This window comes from Leuciscus leuciscus, assembly GCF_965113295.1.
Source record: "Leuciscus leuciscus genome assembly, chromosome: 3".
Lineage (NCBI taxonomy): Eukaryota > Metazoa > Chordata > Actinopteri > Cypriniformes > Leuciscidae > Leuciscus > Leuciscus leuciscus.
In genome coordinates, this window is record NC_138727.1 from 35,091,091 (window position 1) to 35,101,268 (window position 10,178).

The following is a 10,178-nucleotide window of genomic DNA, read 5'->3' on the forward strand; positions in this document are numbered from 1 at the left end:
GCACTGCATATTTTAAGTGTTCTAAGGCATCAATGTGTTTTTTCCATGTATACCAACATTCAAAGGTTTGGGTTTGGTAAGATGTTTAATGTTTTTGAAAGAAGTCTCACACAGAAACATTTCTCCTTATCAATGTTGAAACAGTTGGGCTGTATATACTTTTTGGAAGCTGTGACACATTTCTTTCTCAGAAATGTTTGATGAATAGAAAGTTCAAAAGAAATGCATTTATTTGAAATAGAAATCTTTTGTAACATTATAAATGCCTCTTTTGATCAATTTAATGCATCCTTTCTGAATAAAAGTATTAAAGGTAGGGTAGGCAATTTCAGAGCGGCTAGCAATAGCAAGCTAGCTTTGGAATAATAAGATCTCACTCGCTTCATAGCACTTTCAAAAAGTCAGGCCTCCTCCAAATCACACGAACACACACAGCCAGAGTAGAGTCTGCAAAGCGTCACGAGAGACGGCGTTAAATTACCTCACATCTTAAAGCACATAACATTACAATAATGATAACATAACATTACAATAATAATGAACGTAAACAACTTAAAGAGCGCCGACTTGTACCACCTGACTGCTGCAGATTCATTTCGGCGTTGATAGCATGGATATAGAAATGCATAAATCCGAGTCTGAGGACGTAAACAGCTCCGGGTAGAACGTCACAGGTTGCCATCGTGTAATTAAGGTTACGACATGGCGTTAATGCAGAATAAGCTGGTTGTTTTTGGTTAAACTGTTAAAGACGGCTGCTGTTTCGGTTGCAGTGCTCAGTGACTGACGTCTGTCTAACGCGCTGATGACGTGTGATGTCTGTGCGAGCAGGTGCGCGGAGGTATGCAATTTCAGAGTGGCTAGCAATAGCAAGCTAGCTTTGGAATAATAAGAGCTCACTCGCTTCAGAGCACAGTTCACTTCACGAACACACACAGCCAGAGTAGAGTCTGCAAAGCGTCACGAGAGACGGCACTAAATTACCTCACATCTTAAAGCACATAACATTACAATAATAATGAACGTAAACGACTTGTACCACCTGACTGCTGCAGGTTCATTTCGGCATTGATAGCATTGATATAGAAACGCGTCATAGGTTGCCATCTTGTAATTAAGGTTACGACATGGCGTAAACGCAGCATAAGCTTGTTGTTTTGGTTCAGGAGGAACTGTTGAAGACGGCTGCTGTTTCGGTTGCGGTGCTCAGTGACTGACGTCTGTCTAACTCATGGCATGAAACGCGCTGATGACGTGTGATGTCTATGCGAGCAGGTGTGCGGAAGTATGGAAATACATATGTCGACAGGCAAGTAGACCGAATGCAATGATTGGACGAAATTGTTTTTGGCTGAGACTTCCACAGAAGTTATATGTACATTTTTAAATATTTAGACCACTTCTATTTTTGATTGCTATCAGGATGTGAAGAGATTTTCAGTATGACAAAAAATGTGTACGAAAAACATTGTCTACCCTACCTTTAATATAAGGTATAATTATTTCAAAATGTTAATAGTACCCCATATTGTATTATCTATATGGTTGTAGATTTAAATAAACATTCTACTCAGAAAGCTGCAGCTTGGAGCCAGTTCATCTGCTTAGATTTACGATGTATCATGACTAAATACTGTAGGCCCCAAACCGCTCTCATGATAAAATGTGATTTTACAAATATTCCACTAAATCAATCCAGTCAACCATAAAAAAACTTAATGCTATCGTTTCGGCATGTTAATAGCATGCTGAAATGCAACAGAACACAATGTACTTAAGTGCAATTATTGTTGTATAATTATAGCAGTGTGGACTCCTGATTGGGTTTGTCAGGAATAGGGTTTTGATTATAGACAGACAGGTCTTTAAATGTAAATCAGACACAAAGTCACTGTTGTGTGTTTTGTTCTGCTTGTAAAGCTCTGCATTTGTTTTTGTGAGCTTTGCCTTATATTGAATACAACGGCTTTTAACACTCAATTTTAGTGCAAATGACACTTGACGTCATCATCAGGTCCAGATGGGATCAGCAACATTTTTGCATTTTCCGCTCTGATTTTGAGGGGCGAATAAATTCTGTGGAATGTATTTAAACATGGAAAAGGGTTAGTTCAACTAAAATTAGAATTTTGTCATCATTTGCTCACCATCATGTCGTCCAAACCTGTATGACTTAATTTTTTTCTGCAGAACATAAAAAAAAAAGATATTCTGAACTGTTTTTGTTCATTCAATGAAAGTAATTGGTTTCACAAAAAAACATTATTAAATAAAAAAAAAGCATGCTAATTTGCGCTGCTCTTGGTAGATTGCGTTGGTCATTATGGAAATGATCCGGTTGTGTCTGTTCTTTAATTTGCGCGTCATCAGTAGATCATACGCAGAACTTTCCACCCCGTCGGCACTTTTTTGGGAATTGTGCTCTCATGCTAATTTGGCCTCGTTTAGTAAATCTGGCCCTTGGTGAATTACTTTTATTTGTAACTGAAAGCATAGTCAAACATTCAATAAATGAACAAGCAAGAGACATGGGATTTGTTAAACAATGTGAAAATCAGGCATTCCGAGTTCTGCAGGCGCACATTCCGTGAGCTTGGTTATCGTATGTTAATTCTTTAAAAAAAAGAAGTTTTTTACTGACAATACAAAACCTTTTCTTTTTAAGGGACAAAATTGCCTTATTCTGTAAAAATCTTTGCGCCTGTGACTTTTGTTACAGACTTCCTCTGAATTCATCAGTGTTCCTTCACATTAATCTGACCACAGATCAGTATCTAAGGTGCTCCTTTGTACTTGGCTTCCAAGCATTTGCAGTGACATCATTTTATGTGATCACTCACTGTCAAAGCTCGCAAGCTTCAGAGGATTGAATAACTGCCACACAATGGCTCATTGTCCCTAAACATGAGATGTAGAAATTGCAGAAGCAGCAGGCAGTGAGTGGGCACCCTGTGTACTGACTACCAGTGTCCGTTTCTGCCAATGATTATTTCGTGCCCAACTGGCAAGATAAGATGGCATGAAGTACTGCATGATTAAGTCATTTTAAAGATAACGTGAGGTTTCTTGAGAATTTGAGCTGTGTTTTTAAAATATAGCAAGCCATTATAGCACGCTCCTAAAGTCAAAACTGTTTAAAAAATAGATACCATAAAAGATAACTGTTTTGGCCTGATTCTGAGGCAGCATTGCAGGTATCCATCAGCGATTAAAGAAATCCCAACATGCACTGGAATCATCAACCAAGATGGCGAATGGTGTTAACTGAAAGACAAAAATGTTAACTGTAAATATATACTACCGTTCAAAAGTTATTATTACATTATTACAACAGACTTAACAGTCGGGTTCCAGAAGTAAATACTCTATTTTCTTGATTTTTAATGATGACTTCTAAACCTTTAAAGACAGACCTTGAGCTACAAGGTTGTAAATCAATGGTATTTGCTTCTGTTGAAGTTGTCAGTCCAGAATTCACGGTGAAAACTACATTATCCATGATGACCTATATATATATATATATATATATATATATATATATATATATATATATATATATATTTATATATTTATTATATATATATATATATATATATATATATATATATATATATATATAATATATATTATATATATATATATATACACATATACACAGTCACACACACACATATATACATATACACATATATCTATACTTCGCCATAGTTTTTAATTTGATTATGCTGTTCGCAATGCTTCATGGGATTGTAGTTCCTTCCCTCACTAAAGCTGTTAAGTACACAGTCTTTTGTCCAATTTTCATAAGCTTCTATGCTTTAAATCAAACGTTGTAATTTTATGATTCACCTTGTGGCTGGTTGGCTTTGTTCAAGACTTATAACGCTTTATCAAAGATTTTTTTAAATCCCCATGGGAGAAATTAATGGGAAAATTATTCCCGAATGAACGCCGCTGAAACGCTCTGTAGCACTCGATTTAAAATAACTGTTTTCTATGTTTATATATTTTAAAATGCAATTCATTCCTGTGATGCAAAGCTGCATTTTCAGCACCATTACTCCAGTCTAGTGTAATGTATTGTTATTTTTGTCAGTGCTGAAAACAGTGCCACTTAATATTTTTGTGGAAACTGTGATACAATTTTTTCAGGATTCTTTGATGAATAGAAAGTTAAAAAGAACAGCATTTATTTGAAATAGTTTTTTCATGATTTTGGTTCTATCTAGGCACTGTACTGTGAGGCGGCTCACAGAGCTACTATGTTAGCTGTGATTTTGCCTTGGGTGACATTCTTTACTGAATACGAACTGCTGCAGGGAAGCGCTGGTTTTGGGCAGATGACAACTTTCAGAGGTGCTGACACACTGTTGAGGCGACAATTGATTCCAGAAGAGCTTCTGGGTGTAAAAGGAAGAATTGTGGGTAACATTTCAAAGAAAATATTCCATACTTTGCCATACCACAAGCATCTAAAATGAACGGTTGCTCAACTGCCATAACAGCTACTTCTGTTCTGACCCGCTTTTCACCATTGGCCATCGACGAATGTTTGCAGCGAATAGTTTGGGTTTAAACAAGCATGGAGATGATCCAAGCGGAATTAAGAATGTCTTATCGAAATCCATCATTCTTGTTCTTGGACACTAACTACCCAATTCTGGGCAGCAAGAGTGATGAGCAAGCGTACCATCACTAAAATACTCAAACCACCATTTAATAAACACTGGAACATAAATACACAGTGTCTAATGAAGTTTGGCTTCTCAACGGGGAAGACTGCAGTCTTTACTCCGACCCCCAGGCTGGGTTTGAGTACGAGCTAAAACGTCAATTTGAGCTCGTACTCAAATAAAATTTTAGCACATTTGCATTAGCATCACTCTAAACTATTCATATATTCAAATTTAAATGCCCTTGACAAAACAGAAAAACCATATAGCCTACTGAGACATTTTAAACAGCGTATGATTGTAACCATGTGCTGGACTAAATGTTGCAATAGCTTTTAACACTCTGGGAGAAGCAGGGGAGATAAGAGGAATTGATGTTTTTTTAATTTCCTTTCTTTTAAACTTTCTGATTATCTGGTTGTGATTAGGCTGGAGAACACAACCCTAAAAAAAAAGTATATTTCATAAGAAAAAAGGGGACATTTTCTAAGAATTGTAAGTAGTTCCAACATAAAATTCCAAACCCGTTTGACTTAATTTTATATGTGCAACACAAAAAAGATGTTAAAAGATAAGTATATAGTACCTGGAGGCTGTCAATCATCAAAAAAGGGGCAAAACGACACCCTATAAGCTAGTGATTCTCAACCAGGGGGTCCCAATAACTCTAAAAATGGTTTAAATGTAGTCATATGAACTAATTTAATTAACATCCTAAACACAAACAATAAAGATGTAACGTCAAAATGACATCTTTTTTAGTTGAATTATTTTTATTACAATAGGAGTCAATAGTAAGACGTTTCTTGTACTTGGTCACCAGGTTTGCATAAATCTCAGGAGGGATTTTGGTCCATTCCTCTTTACAGATCCTCTCGAAATTCTTAAGGTTTCTTGGCTGTCGCTTTGCATTTCGAAGTTTCAGCTCCCTCCACAGATTTTCTATTGAGGTCCTAGAGAACCTAAATTCAGATTGAGGTCGCGTTGCAAATCATCTGACCTGTATCGGATTTAGGACCAAGCCCAGTCATGACAAAAACAGATCTGAGTCACATAGAAGCAAAAAAATGTCCCTGCCACATTTACTTGCCATCTGAACGTATAGCCTTAGATAGGAGGGCCTTTGAGTCTTGTCTTGGACAAAGGGGAACCAAGTTTGAACCACTGATCTAAACACTGCATTATAACAGACCAAAATCTAAATTGTAATTCGTTAAAAATCATGCTATCCACTTAAGTTTGTGTGCATTGTAATCACTCACAAGACAAGGAACGATGGCATCAATGCCATTACATGAGGCATTACATGACCGTCACATGAGGGTAAGTACTGTAAATTACAGAATTTCTATTTTGGGGTGAACTATCCCTGTTCAGTCCTCATATATGTTAAGAAAGTGAGAGTCAAACCCACCAGCTGGGCTTTTGTGTGTTTACCAGCTCTATATGGTTCAGGCCTTTCAGCTCAACCAAGAAAGTCACTTTTGCCTTCTCTCACTCAACAGGCAACTTAAAAGGGATTTGAAAAGAAAGGAAACAGACAAGATCAAATGTAATTTGTCTGAATAGTGAGGAAACACTTCTTTATTTTCAGTTCAAAAGGCCTCATTGAACTCTGTAATACCTTAAGCAAACCCAAAGTACATTTGAAAGTCTATTCAAGAGCCACTTCCTCAAGGCATTAAAAGAAAACCTATACTGGCACGAGTCCAGAGCCCATTCTATTATGAGTTTTAAATGGAGTAAAATGATATTTCACAGACTAATCGCGCATTTATCCACATATAGATTTGAGTTCAAATCTTTTTATAAACTTACCAGTGTATTATCTTAAAGCTTCCGCTAAGAAAAAAGGAGTCAATTACAGTGTATTAAACAATTTGTCTGGTAATGGCAACAGGATGAACACTGGAACAAAATGACAGTAATATTAATACTGAAGTCATCTGAGGTTATCATCCCTAAAATGCAAGATATCACACCGCTGGATGCAGCGATTGACCAATCAGAAACAACTATTTTCAGATCGTTTGTAATATAATACTGATTGTTCCATAATAAAAATATTGGGTAACACTACAGTAATGCAGTAATTCCTGCTTAACTAGTGCACAGATTATCATGAGATAATGTTTGAGTCCTGAATAACTAAACCATTAATTAATGAATTAACCACATTAGCAATTAATATAGATTAAGTCATATATGAATTGCTATTAATTTAAATGTGTCATCATGTATTAATTCATTATTGTATTAATGTGTTAATTACCACAACGGGTCGAAGCCATGTGTTTCAACTTCCAGTCGTGAAATCCTGCTTTAATTAATCATTAGCTAATGATTTGCAAAGAAATATTTATGTTATGATGACTTTAGTTGAGGCACTATTAAATCATTATTAAGTAATATGTCATCAGTTTGGGGGGGGGGGGGGGTAATTAATTACTAAGTAATCTAATGACTTTTATTTATTTATTTTTCCCTTGGAAAAGTGAAGTAAGGGTAATTTAATTAGTTACTACTGATGTAATTGCATGAAATACTGTATAGACTATACAATAATACAATAGCGTTAAAATGTATGTTTTTTTTTTTTATGTAACCTTCTCCCTTTACACACTTTGGTCAGTTCAAGAATCATTTATATAATTGTATATTGTTTATTTGAAAGAATTAAAAGTGCAGTTTATTTTCTGTTGTTTAACTGGTTGAGGTTGATATGGGATTTATAAAGTAATAAGTAATCCAATACTTTTTAGAGAGAGTAATAAAAGATTTAATTAGTAGCTGGTATTTAATTACCATTTTAGAGTAAACTACCCAACACTGTATGTCATTATGATTATGGGTATTGACATCCCCCACTCAATTGTAAGGTCTGTGAGAGTTGCACAGTGAATGTAGTGTCAGAGAATGTGTTTGTAGGACGGGTAAGTTGGGTTTCACACAAATATAAGCTTCAATCAGATATATTCCTCTGCCACGAACAACAAGGCACTCCATGCACCAGTTCATCTAGTACAGCAGAATCCCAGTTGTGGAAACTGAAATCCATGGCTTAGCGTGGATGCCAAAACCAAAATGACATATTACTTAATCCCTCAACAAGAAAAGTTATATCATAATGATATCTTTGCAAATCATTAGCTAATGATTCATTAAAGCAGACGACTGGAAGTTGAAATACACGGCTTTGACCCATTGTGGTAATTAACACATTGATTTAGACTATTAGTTAATCAGGATTTAATACATGATGACGCATTTAATAAACAGCATGACTTAATCTATTAATCAAACAGACTCTTTATTAGTTGCTGATGTGGTTAAATGAATGGTTTAGTTCTTCATGAGCCATGCATTAACTAAATTTTCTGTGCACTAGTTAAGCATGAATGTTAATTTTTTTTAATCAAAATAAACATTTATTATTTATTTACACACCCATATGAGCGCAATACTTTGATTTACACATTAGCTGAACAGTGATTCACAACATTGCTATATCATGTATTGTATCCTTCTTTCACATACCTTAACTACTTGAAAATCTGTTGGGATGTTCCTTGAAAGTGTATCAGGAAAGATTAGATCCCACTTGACGCCCTAATTCACTGGCATGACAACAAAATGGAAGTTTTAAAGGAGTCAAAAAATCATGTTGCCTCTTACAAATGAAATCCATGTGCACGGAGAATGCCCACTGTCATTCTGACAAGCATTAGCAGTGTGTGTGTGTGCGCGCGTGTATAAATATATATACTTTTAATATGTTCCATCTGCCCTTCCATCTTGCCTGATTTTCACACTAAAGAATGATTAGGTGTAAATGAGCAGAAGTGGAATCCAGGCTCCCCCAAATATACACCAGGGGATAGTGTCAGTAATAACACAGCAATTTCTCACATAAATAACGCACTCCAACAGTAACGGAGGCAGGACGGCAATGTCCCCTTATAATAAGTGTGATTCAGTGGGACAGAGTGTTTACATCACAGATGTTCCACTTCATGGAGGTCCGAAAGACCATTTAATTGTGTTGTCCCACTTTACCCAAAAACATGACGCAAACAAAACGTTGATTTGGATGCATTTGGCAGAGAACCAGTCGTGATACAGAACCACATTTGTTACCTTGATTCGGGGTTGTAGATGCTTTGAAAATGTCTCTGGGGAGCCGTTGAGGTCTGATTCATCACGCATGCTGGACGTGTTTCTGTTCATATTCATATTGCTGAGAGGTTTTGGCCACTTAGCTGGAATTTTGTCTTCAGAAAGTGAATAAATGGACATTCCGATCTACAGTTACAGAAAAAAAAAAATCATCTGTTAGTTGAACACACTTCCCAGTAAAATTCCCTTCTTCTGTCTGTCTTCAGGCATGTCTCTGAGGGCCAAATGAAACTCACAAGAAACATTTTATCTAAATGCATGTTGATAAACCGACACCTGACGGTGAATACGCTTGTGTGTTATTCTTTATTATTAAACATAATCATGCTGCAACACTTCACAATCAATTATGCACAACATGACAGTAGTGCAAAAACATCACATATGTGTCTTAAACTTCTGTTTATTAACAAATCACCAACCAGAACGTTTTTTTTTTAAGCATAATACTCAGAGTTGGTTCTGTTTTGAAGTCAAATAGTTGTACAAAATAGTATAATATGACAACTGAATTCAACAGAGTCAGTTTCACCGTTCCAGAAGCTAGTTGATGCTTACTAAATAAGAATATAAGAAATAAAACATTGGAACAAATACATATTAGACTTACTATAACAGCACATGCTCAAAAGACAGAGAAACATAGAGGGTTTTCACCAATTTCTCATCATATCCACCCAAGATCTGAGATTTTTATCCCATTTTTCTAAGTAAAGAATAACATCTTAGATAAAAGTGATACTTAAAGGGATAGTTCATAACCCAAAAATGAATATTCTGTCATAATTTACCCACCTTCATGCCGTTTGAAACTTTCATTCTTCTGTGGAACACAAAATACATTTTGAATAAGCAGTTTTTGTCCATAGAATGGAAGTTGATGGGGTCCAAAACAACATTGGACCCCATTGACTTACATTGTACAGATAAAAAACTTTTTTCTTCTGAGAAAGTCATACAAATAAAACTTTCTTTAAATGATGTTCACTGAGGAAACCAGTTTCTTCATAAAGCTGGAAAGACAAGAGTTGAGTTTATAATAACAAAGAATGAAATTACAAGCTTAGAAACCTGCTGAGACAACTAATGTGGTATTTCTCCAAATGCATAATAAACATTTATGGAGGCTATACCAAATATCATCTATACACAATAAACTCGAGCCATCCAGGCCATATTATTGAGGACTGAAGAATGAATATATCTCTTCCCTTGGCTAGTCAGCATGTGGCCGAGAGATATTAAAATGTCAGGGGAGGGGGGCGACACAAGGGCTGGGAAGTAATGGTTTCTGACTGTCCTCCAAGAGCATGATTATCACGAAGTGAG